Source organism: Panthera onca, chromosome Y (assembly GCF_046562875.1).
Source record: "Panthera onca isolate mPanOnc1 chromosome Y, mPanOnc1 haplotype 2, whole genome shotgun sequence".
Lineage (NCBI taxonomy): Eukaryota > Metazoa > Chordata > Mammalia > Carnivora > Felidae > Panthera > Panthera onca.
This window is the reverse complement of record NC_138358.1, coordinates 15,713,556-15,730,071: the sequence shown is the minus strand read 5'-3', so window position 1 is coordinate 15,730,071 and position 16,516 is coordinate 15,713,556.

Genomic DNA, 16,516 nt, shown 5'->3' with positions numbered 1-16,516 from the left:
GAAGGAGACCAGGATTCAAGCAGCCAGCAGGGCTGAGTCTGCACTGGACCCAGGCCTGGGGCGGGACTCCGGTGACCTCACAACTCCCAGAATCTGAGGGAGCAGGGAGATCACTCCACCTCTCCACCTATGGCTTAAATTGCCAACTTGAGAAATTGCACTCCTGGGTGCGTTACATCCAGATGAGACGTCTGATGTGCTCACAAGCCCTGAAGGTGAACGCACGCCCCATGCTGCGTGCCTTCCAGAGAGAATAAAGGAGATGACTGCCCGCGGCGGTGGGAGGAAGTGGGTGCAAGCCTGACTCACCCCTGCTGCACCGCCAACCACTCTGGGAGCAAATTCCTGCTTGGCTTCTGTTCAGGAGCTGAGCTGCTCTCTCCCTCTTTTTAATCTCTAATTTTTCATCTTTTAATTTATCATCACTGTGTGATCGCTGCCTTGCTGCTAAATTTGTAGTGAGGTGTTGCAGACTTGTGCCCTGTGTCTGAATGGGCTTGTCCCCACACACACCCCCGCCCCCACCCCCCACCCCCCGCACGCCCCGAGCCCAGAGAGGAGCCTGGCTGTGCATCCCCAAGAGGTCCCACAGCAGCTCACGTTCTCTCCCCTGAACAGACACAGTGCATTCACCGTCTAAGGATCTGCCTTCCCTATTCTCAAATAAGAAATGAACAGTGGTTGAAATTCAGCTTTGAATCTCTCTGGTTCGAGTCAGCTGAGCCACTTCAAAAGGCTGTGAGTGCAAAGGAGGTGTGTGATTTGGGGGAAGCTTTGCAACGTTTCAGACTTTGAACTGAAACACTTCTCCAGCAGGCCTCATTAGCCCCCCTCTCCCCATGCCACCAGCCAAGGCACTCCTTAGCCACGGGGGAGCAGGGAACAGGAGGACTGGGGGAAGGTCCCCTGTCCCTAAAGCACCACCCCTTTAAGATTCCTAATGAGGACACCCTTGGGGCTCAGGCTGAGGCTGTGAGAAGGAGCCTGGCTTCCTAAAGGGGGAGCATGTGCCGGCGAGGCGCCACGGTGTGAAAGTCCCCGGAGACAGGCACCTCCCTGGGAAGGCAGGGCATCGTCCATGTCCCAGGTGTAGAAGGGGCATCAGGCCACAGCCAGAGGGGGCCGTGCCTCCCTAGCCTATGGTCTCCCTCTGTCCTCTGCCACCAGCAGGCCACAAGCTGTGCCTCTACACCCACCCAGCCTCAACCCTGCAGTGGGACAGAGGAATGTGACCCAAGTCTGAAACTTTACATGAAGAGACCAAACATGCTAAACTAAATGCAGTAAGTCCTTGGTGTGTGAGCCTAATTCGTTCTGGAAACACACTTGGAATCCACAGCACTCATAGATCAAGGTGAATTTCAAGAACCATCGGCTCAGTTGTGATCATGGAAAGTTCAGTGCCACCTACGACTCGTATGGCAACACATCGCTCGTTTATCAAGCTAAAATTTATGACAAGTGTTTGCTCGTCTTGCAGAAGACTCACAGCACAAGTCACTTGCAATCCAAGGTTTTACCAGATGTAAATTCTTTCTTCAGACCGAGCTCACTGGGCTGGGCTGAAGCTTCCCCCCTCTTGCTACATGGCAAATGGGGGACCCCCGCGGACACTGGAGCAGCCTCTTGCAAAAACAGAGCAACCACATGGTGTGTGCACATCTGAGTGAGGTGTGAGACAGTCTGAGACCCAACGCCCACACACCGACCAGGAGCAGGGCCAGCGGGGACCCCCTCACCGGGAGGGCACAGGCCGGTGGGCATCTGTCCTCACATGCCTGGCTATGCTCCTGTCCCTGGTAACAGTGGAGACAGGGGGCATGGGAGGGGTTGTAGGGTACTTCTCCCCTCTGCCTACTGGGACTTGAGCTAACTTGTTATTGTGAAACAACAAGCCCCACCAGGGCTCCAGGTGGAGGAGGAGGGGTTGCTCGGTCACATTTGTAAGGAAGCAGCTGTCGTTTTCACCGGGCTGTGGTTTCCCCAGACGTGCACTGTGCCCACCCACCCCAGTCTCCAGCTCAGTGCCAGCAGGGAGACTGCAGGGCGCCTTCCGATTTCCAACCTGCAAAGGCCAACGCCAGTGAGGGTGAGGAGGAGAAGTGGGGTCAGACCCCGAGGGAGAAGAAACCTAGGCATCTGGGGGGTAAATGCATCAGGATAAGCTTCACCTCCGAGAGATTTACACCAAGAGCAGTTACGGGGAATAAGAGAAAAGAGCTTCCCAGGGAATTCCAGCAGGGCCTGAAGCAGCCATGATCTAAAGTAAGTTTGTCTCCGGGGGCCACCGGGCTTGGCTGCTGGGGAGATGGGGAGAGATGTGCGGGGAACTCAAATGGAAAGGGAGGGCGCTTTCTGTCTTCTCACTATCTTTAGTTAGTTTGCAAAGAATGTATCGATACCACCACTTTTCACAGCACAGGTTTGAAGGAGTCAATGTTACTGCTGCATCACACAGCCATGGTTGGGGTCCTGTCTCCTCTGCTTCTGTTCAACTCAGGGCAAGCATCTGGGCCTCTGTGAGCCTGAGTCTCAGCTGTCAAACAGGCACAATAATGACACAGCACTGGCCTCCTAGGGCTGCTTTGAAGATGAAAGGGACAGTGTCCATTATGGCCACTATAGCACATGGCCTCATAGGCCGGGAGTGCTACTCGGGTGTTAGCCCTTGGTACTGACGCCCTTTGCATCGAGTTTCCTTGCCTCTTATGTTAGCTTTGGCTTCAAGTTTGCTAATCGGTGTCTCTTTGCTCTGGGGAAGTGTTTGGTCTGAAGCCCAGGCAACGAACGAAGAGCCCTCTGTCACCTAGGCTGTCAGGGGACATGTCACTGCCTCTCAGAGCCGAATCTTGCCAGCCCTGTCATGCACTTCTCCAGCGTCCCCGGCACATGGGCCTCCTACGAGGCCAGCTGTCGACACACACTGTAGAACATTCACTCAGCTCTCAGAAAGGCCTCCTGAGTGGGCTTCTCGGCAAGGGTTCCACTCTGTAATTCCAGAGCAGATGGAGAGAGCCCTCGTCCTTCAGCCAAGGGTTGGAGGCCATGGAGGCAAACTCATCTGATGGTGTGACTCAGAGACTCGTTCATCCACAAGCACTCTGGGTGCAGAAGCAGTCTCTTGGCTGCTTCCAGCCCTGGGCCCATCTGCTACTCCCTGGCCAGGTTCCCGACCGTGAGGGTGGAGGTGCCAAGCCAAGGGCATCAAGCGTCCCCAGCCAACCCAAAGCCCTCTTCCCCCTAAATTTCTCTGTGGTGACCACAATGCGGTAAGCAGGTGCACCTCTCCTAATGCCTCATCAAACGTCTGGATTTCCGGGAGACGCTCTCTTGCAAAGAAGAAAGATTGAGGGCTGGGTCTAGTGGTCACCAAGAGAGCATTCGAGCGCCCAGAGCTGTAAAATACTGAGCTCAATTCCAAGAAGTTGTCTGTACCTTTGCCAGATGTGAATGGACTGTTGCCTGGACAATCGTTTCCTTTTATAAGAAGGGGAGAGCCTTCTGGAATCCTGGAATTCAATCTCTACAAGGAGCCTCAGACCCGGAGAAGGTCCAGTCTCTAAGTTGGCAAAAGACATCATTCAGGACCCCGGGCAGTCACAGGGCTTCCTGCAGCAGTGCTGTTTTTCATTTTCCATGTGGCCACCCAGCAAGTAAAGGGATGAAGGGGAAAATTCTGGAGCAGACATCTGAGGCACGTTCTCTCTCTCTCTCTCTCTCTCTCTCTCTCTCTCTCTCTCTCTCACACACACACACACACACACACACACACACAGATATATATATCTGTATTTTCTCTCTCTGTGTCTCTCACTTCCCACCATGTGCCCATGTGACAGGCAAGTGCCTCATGCTCCTGCTGAAGTTGAATGGGAGCACGTGTCTAGAGGGCAGGAAGCATAACTCAGCATTACCTCCAGGAAGGATTGCGTTTTATAAAAATTCCACCTTCCCTGTCTTTCACCAGCTTCTTAGAACGTGCAGGAGAGAAAGGAATCTCCAAGAAGTTTCCAGGGCACAAAGCTATGAGGAGCACATTCACTATGAATTTGTTAAATGCATCAGAGATCAAGGCCAGCAAGACAAACTGCATCAGTGTTAGAATACTCCCGACAGCATCCACTAGGCTCTGCTGTTTTCTCAACTAGATACAGACGTGGGCTGAATGGTCTGGCCTGACCTTGCTGACTCACGTAGCCCTCTGCTGACACCATCCATCTGTGCTGCTATGTTGGGAAAAAAGGCTCTCGAACCAGCAGTGGAAAGTTTCTGTGGGTGGTGATGTTTCCACCAGGCGTCCAGAGGTGCTGGTGGGAGACATCCAAGAGCAAAGAACAGACTTTGTGAGTTCAAGCTGTGGTGATTTGGAGTGACCCAGGATCATTGCACCCCAACCACTCAGTGTCATTTCCTTCCTTCTGGTTAACCTTACCTGGCTCTGATGTTTTTATTAGATGCTCTTTGTTGAGTGTCTGTGGTCTGGTAAGGGAAAGAGGGGACACGGTGTCCCCACAGACAGATGTATGCTTGAACTAGGAGCCTTTTTCTGGCAAAGGTAAACCTCTCCCTGAACAAGGAAATTCGTGAAAGAAAAAAAGGGGAGAGCCAGGATCACTGAGGTTCTAGACCATGCCCCTCCCTGCAAAGGGTGAGCACTGTAAGTCCTTTCTAAGTCCTACCTTGGAGAGGCCTCACCTGCCAGTGGCTCTCCTGTTGTTACCTTTTACAACTGCATAAGAAGCAAAGGCCCTTGGCCAGGCACTCAGAAGTAGGCCTTTTTAAGACAGTGATCTGGACTTAGGGCTTTTGATCTTACAGCACAGACTTACCTACTCATTCTGGGAAGCTCATCAAATTTTCAAGGCATACTGGGCCATACTAGAAATTCCTCTGTAGCCAGCACAAGCCATGAGAACACATTTTATAAATCTGTGAATGACCTTACAATGTCTTCCCTTGGAAAGAAGCCGAAAGGATCACTGAAATAAGCGTCCAGGCTTTGTACTGGACTTGATTTGAAGTAAGACCACTGGGAATTCCATCAAATGAAGCTTCTCTGACTGTTCACAAGCAAGACTTGCTTCTAGATTTAATTTCCAAAGGAAGGAAATGCATCCTGAAGACACACTTGTTAGTGGAGAACATAAGATTATATAGGTGGTGGTCTTGAAACAGTATTCTTCATCCCTTGCCTCCAATGACATGCAAATCTAAATTCAGGTGGATAATGGAGCGAAATGGAAGGGGGATGTCATATAAGCCTAGGAATAAAATACAAAGACATATTAAAAACTAATACTAATTATTGGGGAGGGCAAGCCTTGCTAAATTAAGTCATAAAGTACAGAAACAAGGAAGGAAAGAAAGACGTGTTTGGTTACATGAGATTCTTAAATTTCTCTATACTATGCACATAGTTTGACGGCAAAAGATGTGGAAATAAACTGAAACATACGCAACAGAAAAATAATTGGTGCCTGAGTTAGAAAATTTTCTATAACTCAATAAGAAAAATCCATTCAACACAATAGAAAAAAATAGTCTAGGAATGATTCTTCATAAAACCAATCTAACTTGGACTGAAAACTTCAGCTTAAGACCAGGCAAGGTGGCCTCCTGTGCCCTCTACCAAACCCAACTAAGCCAATGGGGAGTGATATTGAGAAGCCACCCTATTGTGTCCCTGTGGACAGGGAGAGTGCAGCACTCTAATTGGAAAGCCTCTGTCCCATGAGCGACACCCCAGGAAACACATACAACTGCTTCGATAATCCTCCAACATCCAGATTATGTGTCACATTTCGTGTAGACCTCAAGGAACGCAGTTATTTCTACCTTGGTGTGACTCATTTGGGTTTAAAGACATCATCAGAGAATATCCTGAAGTCTCTGACACTGATGGGCAGTTGAAATGAAAGCGTCAATGGAGCGCCTGGGTGGCTCAGTCGGTTAAGCGGCCGACTTCGGCTCAGGTCATGATCTCGCGGTCCGTGAGTTCGAGCCCCGCTTCGGGCTCTGTGCTGACAGCTCAGAGCCTGGAGCCTATGTCAGATTCTGTGTCTCCCTCTCTCTGACCCTCCCCCATTCACGCTCTGTCTCTCTCTGTCTCAAAAATAAACATTAAAAAAAAAAAAAAAGCGTTAAGAAGGACTTCTGCCTGGCCCCCGTGCCTCCAGAAACACAAAGAGGCTCAGCACAGCAAGACCCAATGACTGGATGTTCTCATTCCATGAACTGTGGGGAAGAGAAAGTGCTGCTTGACTATGAGAGACACATTCACCGCAACCCGTTCTCTACTTAGTCTCTTCTCTGTCAAGGCATTATCCATTTTGCATGATGGAACTGTCATCAACAGATTCAATAGAACCTATTTTGTGGTCTGCCATATCTATTTTTCAGGGACACAAACCATTCAGGATAGAGTTTTGATGCCTTGGGCACTATTTCACACCTGGCTCGTTCCCCCCTCCTACCACCCATCCACTATTTCCATCTTTTAGATTCCTGAATGGCAAATCCAAAGCCCCTGCAATACCCAAATCCAGCTGGAAAGTGAAAAATTGACACTGTTTTCAAAATGTCGAATGGTTTTTGTGTGCCATGTGCTTAAGGCTTGCAGCTATAAAGCTTGGGAAAGAAATAACTTGGACACAACAATGTCTATAGTGTATTCCGACTCTAAAATGTTAGGATCTAGCCAACAATAGAAATTGGCTAAATAAAGTATGTTACAACCATAAGATGGAATGCTATCTGGCCATTTAATGTGATGCGGGAGAACATGAAATGACAATAGGAAAATGCTCATGATATAGCAAGAGGGAAAGCAGATTATAACAGCCTATGTAATGCATAATAACAGTTTTGTTAAAAATGCAAATAACAGCCATGAGTGTGTGCACACACCCTTATGCCCGTGACAAAAAATCCTGGAAGGATTGACATTAAAAACTCACTGTGGCTACTTGTTAGTAGTGGGAACACGGGTATGTTTTATTTTTCCCATAGTGCTTCTGTGTGGCTGAAACCTTACTAGTAAACAAATACTGTTTTTCTAATCAGAAAAAAATAGGCATTTAAAGTATGAAATTGCCAAGATGCATAATAAAAAAATAATTTCATTGCTTCGGAGAAACTGGCCATAATAGCTCAGCTTTTTACTGTGGTAAAATACACAAAACATAAAGTTTATCATTTTAACCACTTCAGGGTGTACGACACAGTGGCAGTGAAGTACTTCCACACTCTTGTGCAGCCACCACCACCATGTAGCTCCAGAATATTTTCATCACTCCAAGAGGAAATCCCGTACACATTGAGTTCCCACCCTACTATACACCTGTCCCCTAAAATCTACAAATCTGCTTTCTGTATATGGATTTGCTTATTCTGTATGTTTAATGTAAGTGGAATAACACAACATGTGGCCTCTGTGTCTTTGCTCACTTAACACAAAGTTTTCAAGATTCATCTGTGTTATAGCATGTATCTGTACGCCATTCCCTTTTATACCAGAATGCTATTCCGTTGTATGGCTATACTACACTTTCTTTATCTGTTCATCCCTTGATGGGCATTTGAATTGTTTCCACCTTTTTGCTACTGTATTTAGTACTGCAACACACATTCGCATAAAAGTTTTTGGTTGAACACCTGTTTTTGATTATTTTGGATATATACCTAGGAGTGGAAATGCTGGGTCATGTGGCAATTCTAGGTTTAACCTACTGAGGATCATCCAAAGTGTCCTACAGAGTGGCTCCATCACTTGAAATTCTGATCAGCAATGCACAGTGTTCTAATTTCTCCACATTCTCACAAACACTTATTTCCTATGGATTATGATTATGATTCTAGATATCCTAGTGGGTGTGAAGTGGCATTATCTCATTGTGGTTTTATCTGCATTCCTCAAATGACTGTTCATGTTGATATCCCATGCATTAATTGGGCTTTTAGTCTTTTTGTTGTTGAATTGTAAGTGTTCTTTATATATACTGGATACTAGACCCTTTTCAGATATGTCATTTGTAAATTCTTCCTCATTCTGTGCGTTCTTTTTCTCATTCTGAATAGTGTCCTTTGATGCAGGAAAGAGTTTTGAGATGAACAAGTATAAGTCCTCCAACTTTGTTCTTCTATTTCAAGATAGAGTTGACTATTCTATGTGCCTTGAATTTTCTTACAAATGTATGTCCAGCTTTAGTACTTTTACAAAACGCCATTGAGATTTTGATAGCTATTAAAAGGAATCCTTACATTGTTTGGGGGAGTCCTACAATCTCAACACTATTGTCTTCTATCACATGAACACAGGGTGTCTTTATATTTAGCTGCCTTCATTTTTTCAGCAATATTTTGTAGTTTTCATTGTACAAGACTTGTACCTCCTCAAATTATTCCTAAGTACCTAATTCTTTTTGATACTGTTGTAAATGGAATTGATTTCTTAATTTCTGTTTCAGACAGTTCATTACAGAAATACAACCGATTATATCCTCTATAAATAGAGACAACTTTCCTTTTTCCTTTCCAATGTTGGTGTCTTTTTATTTCTTTTTCTTGCCTAATTGCTCTGGCTAGGACTTCGCGTACAATGCTGAAAAGATGGTGAAAGTGTGAATTCTTGTTTCATTCAGGTGTGATTTTAGCTGTGGATTATACATAAATGTTGTTCATTACATCGGGGAAGTTCCCTTTATTCCGTGTTTAGTTTAGTTTTTGTTTGTTTTTACCTTGAAAGGGCACTAGATTTTACCAGATGCTTGTTTTTTTTTTAATCTGCATTTATTGAAATGATTATGTGATTTCTTTTCTTTCTTCATTCTATCAATGTGAGGTATTACACTGATTGGTTTTGGTATGTTGAACTACTCTTGCATTCTTGGAGTGAATCCCACTTGCTCATGGTGCATATTGCTACTATTGCTACTTGCTTTGGTTTGCTAATGTATTGTTGAGGATTTTTGTGTTTTATTCATGGGCACATTAGCCTTTTTTTATGTCTTTTGCTGACTTTGATATCAGGGTAATGCTGGCCCTATAGAATAAGTTAGGAAGTATTCCTTTCTCTTCCATGTTTTGGAAGAGGTTGAGAAAGATTGGTACTGATTGCTTAGATGTCTGTTAGAGTTCATTGGTAGTCACGTGGTCCTGGGCACTTTTTGTGTGCTTGTTTGTTTGTAGGTTTTTGGTTAATGATTCAAATAGTTCAGCTTTTAAAAGAACCGTATTAAAACATAAATTGAAGATTTTCCTTCAAATGACCAATTCAGTCACTTTTAACTTTGGCCCTGATGTGAAGCCCATGTGATTTTGCAATTTGGATGAAGAACTTCTCATTTAACCAAAGAAATTGCTTCCAAGTTTATGCATATTCCCATTGGCAATTAGTTCAGAAAATCTTGGAAATGTAGGTTTCCTCTGACTTTTCATTGCACATCCAAGCCCTCTTGTATCTGTGGACCCGTTTTCGGGTTAACGGCTTACTTACTACAAAAGAGACAAATAAAATATGAATAGCTTATAATGTCAAAGTATGGAAGGTAAGTGACTAAAAATGTAATTCCAACTTTTAGATGTTAGTAGCTATCAGAAGGACAAAGTCACACTGTAAACATCACTCCATTCATTCATTACGGAATATAGTATTTATTCTATGGAATACCATGAGTGCTCCACTTAAATGCCCGTGCTGTTCATAACCCCATGTGAAGATTATATGTCCCTGGTCTCTGGGGTCCTTTCCACCCATCAGATTTCTTATCCACAAGAGCGCTCTTCATGGGGATGATCTATTAAAATGCCTTTCAGCTTTGCTCACGTTTATTGTTGCTGTTGTTTTGTCATTGCAATTGTTTGGTTGCAGTGATTTTTACCCGTCCATCCCATGTACTTCCTGACTTCAGAAAATTCTTTCTTAGTCGCATTGTTGGGTTCACACTTTTTTTAGTCCAAATAAAACAATTCTGAAAATATATCTTATACCTGTGGCTACAATGGAATGTATGGGAAATTCAGTTTCATTACAGAAGCCGGACTTCCTACAAAACTAACCATTCACCTAGACACCTAGACAGTTGCTCAGAGAGAAGATATGCTTTGCACAAAAACAAAATGCAACTGAAGACACAATTCCCAAATAAGCAAATGAGCTAGTTCATGTGGAGGCTCATGGGTGAAAGAAGTGAGCTCCCAAAAGTCTGCTTCCTAGACGTGGGGGTCACGGCCAAGCCAAACTTCCCCAGACTCCGTGTATATCTCTGTAAGATGGATATGACACTAGTTCCTACCATGCTGGATTGTTGCGAGGATTGAGTGAGAGAAACCAGTTAAATCCGTTAGCACTATCTGTGGCAGGTAGTGAATAGTCAATACATGCTAACTGGTTAGAAGTAGCATCAGTACAAACAGAATCAAGAACATTAATGTTCTGCATTTTTCTGCGTATCAGATCCTCCGCAAATGTAAGCCAGTTACCGCTAGTGCCTTCGTGCTGAGCTTCTCAGCCAATGTACTCACATTCGTTCAATCCTTCCTTCCTTCCTTCCTTCCTTCCTTCCTTCCTTCCTTCCTTCCTTCCTTCCTTCCTTCCTTCCTTCCTTCCTTCCTTCCTTCCTTCAACAAATGTCCAGAAAATAAATGCCTGTCTGTGCTAGCCCAAGTACTGATGACGGAATAGTACCAGGTCTCTGACCTAACTGTTTACAGCAGGGGTCAGCAAACTTATTCTCCTACTGGCCAGAGAGCAAATATTTTAGGATTTTTGAGCCATACACCTCTGATGGAAGAGGCATTCATTTCAGCCTTCATACTGCAAGAGCAGCCATGTGTCAAAATGAATGGGCATGGCCGTGTGCCAATACAACTTTGTTTACAAAAACAGGCAGTGAGCAGCCTTTGGCTTGAAGTAGACGATTTAGAGATTTTCAGTATAGAATCTAACAAAGGGAATCATTAAATAAATACAGTCAAGTATGAGAAATACTCTGGTGGTCTCAAAGAAGGCCAAGGATGTCTTCCCAGAAGAAGCAATACTTAATCGAGTACCAAATGGATGCACAGAATACAGTCAGTCAAGGAGGGAGAGAACAGCATTGTAGGCAGATGCATGGTGTGTGCAGCGCTGGGAGAAGAAAGAGAAGTCAAGAGACAAAGACGCAGAAACAGAGACGGTTGGACAGGGACGATATCAGAGGGGCACATCAAACTGAACAGGGCTTGAGTGCTGGGGCGTTGGGATGAAGCTATAGAGGGGTGAGGACCAGGTTGTGAAGGGTTCTGGCACTGGGACTTGTCACCCCTCACCACCTGGTGCACATCTCTGATGAGAGCCGCATAGGGCTGGCATCTCTCCATCTGCAGCCATTCCTGGGGCCAGACACCTTCCTGACAGACCCCAGTAAACAACTGTGTATAATACCCCAACTTCTGAGTATCCCGAACATGCCAGTGAAATCTCAAAAGAGATCAATTAAAAGAAGGGCTAAACATTCAAGGAAGTTGACTTCGTTTTCAACAGAAGAAAGCTTTTTGACAGTGAGATAATTGTATGCCATAATCTTTCAGTTTTTCAGGATCATGGACTAAAAAAAAGTTACTTCATGCTCATTCAGGATAAGAAAATAGATTTGCAAGATTAGCATCCTCTACGTTCAGATGCACAATTTCCATGTTCATTATTGGCCAACACAACAGCCCGTTCCCAAGGAAGAGTAATGGTTTGCTTTACTTGACGTTTTGAGCTGTCACATCTGAGGGCCAGGTCCCAGGGGACGCACATTGCCCCATCACTTGGAAACAAACCAGTCTGTCCCCTCAGTCAGTCGGTCACCCCATGAGGCAACTCAGCACTGAGGTGGGCTCACACTACAGTGCCCTTCATCCTTTCCAATGGCTCTGGAAAGTGAGGATGTGGGTGTAGGAACATGAAGAAGACAGAGAATTCAAGAGCAGATAGTCACACTTGGCTTGAAAATAGTCCAGTGGTGGCCGGTCCTGCCTCATAATAAGTAAACACTCAGAAAACCAGCATAGACCTCTGCATATAGACCCATATGAGGGGAAATGCGGAAAAATTCTAGCACAGAAAGCTGGCTTTTCTCCCAAACATCAAAATCTGAACATGTTCTCAAATATATACAGTAACCTATTCTCTTCTGTATTCTACTATTACCTTACATTTTAGCCTGAATTTAATTCTTAGTTCAGGATAGCTTATGAACTCAAATATGCTCGTAAACAAATGTTCGAAGGAGAAGGCACAGCAGAGATGGTTTCAGCTATTAAAATTCTACATATAAAGAGCGATTAGTGCATCGAACCTACCCTAACATTTCATTCTCTTAATAGAATTCATGCTGAATTTTGATAGCAAGAAGTAAGAGATTTTATTTTCATGAAAGCCCATTTCTATTGCATGACACTAATAAATGGCTAAATAAACACAGCATCACCAGGAAATAAATCCCAATTTGAAGTCTGAAAGGGGACTCCTATTTCTTGAATATCCTGAATGTCAACTTTTTGATGGGAAAAATAATACATAGCAGTGACTGTACACATAGGTCTATACTGGGTATCTTGGCCGTGTGTCCCGAGTTTCATCTGTTGAATCTCTATGTTTTCTGTTCCAGAGCGTCTCGTGGCATTTATTATGTTCTCCTAAAACCGCAGCTCATGAAGGCGTTGGAAAGGTCACTGTTTCCTGGTAATGATTTTTAAAAGAGTTTAAGTTAATATATATGTCCTCCAATAAAAGATGATGTTTCATGTGCATTTGTTTCTGAAATTGAGGCATATCTGTTTGTGTTCTCCAGGAGCCATTTTTCAGTTTCTGAATGTTTCCTGAAGTTTCCCTACAGCAGGGTGCTCCCCTGCACCTCTGTAATGAGGGCAACTTTGTTCCCACCTTTGTCTATGGACAGGGACACAAGCAGCGAGGCTCAGACAGCACAGGGCTCTCAGGAGACTCTCTTCTGAAGACAATGGTACAAAGAACTTGCCATGGAGAAAGACAGAAGGTCATAAAAATTAGTGGCCTTAACACCCTTAGTTAAAAATATAAAGGAAATCATTTATCTTCCCTTAAAGTTTTATACTAGTCCGCCTGTTCTAAAACAAGAGAACTCTAACATTGAGCTTCGCAGCAACCAGGAAATGTTGCTATTTATTTTATATTTTGGACTTCTGGTAAGATGGCATTTTTACATACTGGTCATTTCAATTTTAATTGTTGGTGAGATTTTTTTTTTCTCACCGTGGAGGAAAATGACCATCTGTCCTCTGGTTTCCCTGAAAAAGGAGCAAGAAAAGGAGGGCTTCATTTCTACAGGCTGGCTTTCTTCCAAAAAGGGAAAGTTCTCCAAAGTTTTGCACTGCCACTTGGGCAAGAGAAGGCAGGGAAGTGCTGGCAGACACAGGGCAGGGGCCTGGCAGGCTCTGCTATCAAGCAGGGGGACCAGCAGGCCCATACTAGGAAGCTGGTAAGAACAGAAATGCCCAGGGGTGCTGAGGGTCAGGGAAGTGTGCAGGAGGTGGGTAAGGGGATCGGGACTAGGAAATCAAGACCAAGGAACAAGGTGAGGAATCAGGCCAAAGGCTCGGTCACAGAAAGGACACAGAAGAGCTTATAGAGTCTGACCAGGGAGGGGCAGGAGCAGGTGGGAGGCCAGGTGGGGATGCTGAGAGGGCATGAATTTCAGAATCAGACAGCTCATGGTCAAATGTGCTGCAGGGCATGTTTCAGGAGACTCGTGGAGCCCCTGCCACACATCAGCACAACTCAGACTTCCATGAAGCCTTTCCAGCTTTCCTGATGTTCTTGGTCTCTTGCTCTGAGCTGTGACAGTCCTTCACTCTGTAAAACTCCCCCACAGGCTCACCCATCTCCACCTGGTTTCTTCTTCATTATCCCAAAGCTCTTTGATCCCCAGGTACTACTTTCTTCATGACTTTGTGAGCCCAGGGACTGGCCAGGCGCACGTGCAACTGGATCTTCGGTATGGAAGACAGAGGCAAGAAAGCAACACGGTTCCCTCAGGCCAGGACCCAACTGTGTTTTTACACTTTTATTCACTGAAATTGAAAACACACACAGTACCACTTGACGAATTTTCTCAAATTGAATACATTCACATAACCAGTACCCAGATGAAGAAACAGAATGTGATCAGCACCACCCAAAAGCTCCCCGTAGTCCGTCCCCTTATGCTGTCACAAGGGTGACTACTGCCCCAGTTCGGGAAGGCTTTGAGCTGAACCTGCAGACATACCCATAGTGCACTGCTCCCAGAACCACAGCTGAACATCCAGGGGGACGCTGGGGCTGAGATGCCGACCAGCGAGGATCAAGGTGAGCATCAGCCTGAAGACCTGAATCAGGCCTCAAGTGGCATCCTTCTTTCATTACGAGGCTCTGGCTCAAAAGGCAGCTATGCAACACCGAGCTTCACAAGTGCAGGGAAGGACAGCGGGGCACTCGGTCTTGCTCAGCGGATGAAGCCAGGGGGCTGGAGAGTGACTTTTTCTTAGGGCTTCCAATTGCTCAAGACACAGCTTACTACAGCTCTTCCTGAGCCAGCAAACACATTCTACCAAGTCTCCTGCATATGACTGTGAGTAGGTTGTTTCTTGGTGAATTAGCCCCTTGGTGTTCACACTGAACAGAGAAGGAAAATGTTCCTTTTTCTCCCCCCAAGCAAAAGGATGCAGAAAGCATCCTCAAGGGCTTGTGCTTAATATCTTCAAGACAGAGAACAGGTGTACTGCCTTCCAAATGTCAAGGAGCCCTGGACGAGCTGTGGGCCCCCATTGTGCAGCTTTCTTTGGTCCAAGGGATGCTTCAGAAATTCTGAAAACAACACCACATTGCAAACAAACACTCTGCACTTGGAGAAGGGAGTTTTGTTCTCCAGGTCAGGGCAGCTCGCACCAGCCCCTTTGTCCTTCAGGGAAGGGATAATCATTACCACGGTTCCTACAAGTCGCCGTGTGTGATTATCTCAAGGGCACTTGACAATTTCACCGCCTGTGCGTCCCCAAGGACTTTGTGTGCATGAACACGGGCTCCTGTGTTTCCGCAGCCTGTGGATGTGGTCCATTGGAATCAACTGAACAAAATCAGACCTGTGATAGGGGCCCACGATCTGAGCTAGAGTCAACCAGGTGCCAGGGAGGCGGAGGGCCCTGGTGAGGGAGGTCATGTGCAGAGCCACTTGGGAAGGCTGATTCATTTGGCTCAGTGGTCTCTGGGGAACCAGGGCACGTCCATCCCTCACCTTACCAACAATCCTGCTGTGCCACGAGCGATGTGAGTCTGTAACAGAGCCCAGCAGCTCACCACAACTGTGTCAGGCCCTGGAACGCTGTCTCCTTAACCTCCACAACATCCCTACGAGGAAGATACTACTGACCCCATAACATATGGGGAAAGTGTGGCTTTGAGGGATCACACGGAAGGAAAGTGCCTCAGTGGGATCTACACTGGACTCGTCTGCATCCAGAGCCCGGGCTCTTCACAGCTGTGCTGTCCTAGGGGTGGTAACACCAACGCTGATCCTTGCACCCATGTTGGAAGGACCCACTTTCGTGGACCAGTGTCTGCTCTCACGCTCCAAGTCACACTCGGCAGTGTCACCACCTGGCCATGTTGCAATGTCACAGGCGGGAACCTTGGGTGGTAGGAAAACGACACAGCTCTTGGGGAGAAGCGTCCTCTGTTGCTCCTGGTGTGTCAGGCTGGTTGGGGACCTGCTTCTCCGATCTCCATTTACTCTTTTCTATTGAGGTGACATTCACATAACTTAAAACCAACCCTGTTCAAGTGTCTAATTCAGCCGCATTTAGTACACTCATAGTGCTGTGCAACCACCACTCCTATCCAGTTCTAAAACATTCTCACCCCAAAAGGAACCCTGACCTATTACACAGCCACGCCATTCTCTCTTCACACAGCCCCTGCCAACCACTCATTCTTCTGTCTCTGTGGATTTTCTATCAGTGGAATCACAGAGCATATGACTTGGGTCTGACTCCTTTCACTCAGTACTACATTTTCAAGGTCCATGCACGTGGTAGCATGTCGATACTGTCTCTTTTATGGCTGAATAATATTCCATTAGATCGTGCCTCTTAAAAGCGAAGTAAGAGGTAATGCGGTCTCAAAGAAAGAGCATTGACTCAAGAATCTGTGAAACTTTCATTCTTCTCATGGGATTATGATTATCCTTCTGCATCAGATAGACCTACCTGGGTGCACATGTCACCTCCTCTGCCATGTGGCCTTACTTGAGACACCTAATTACTCTGAGCACCAGCGTCCCTGCCCATTGGATAAGCGTAAGTGACCTTCCCTAACTCACAGAGCTACAGTAGTAGCAAAAGAGGAAAACACATATCCAAAGATTGTCAAATTGCCTAACGTGCCATCACGGTACCTAAGATGATACCTAGTTTCTCCACTTATTGGTGGGAAAACTGCCCCACTTACATATATAAGTTGGGAACTCACCTGTAC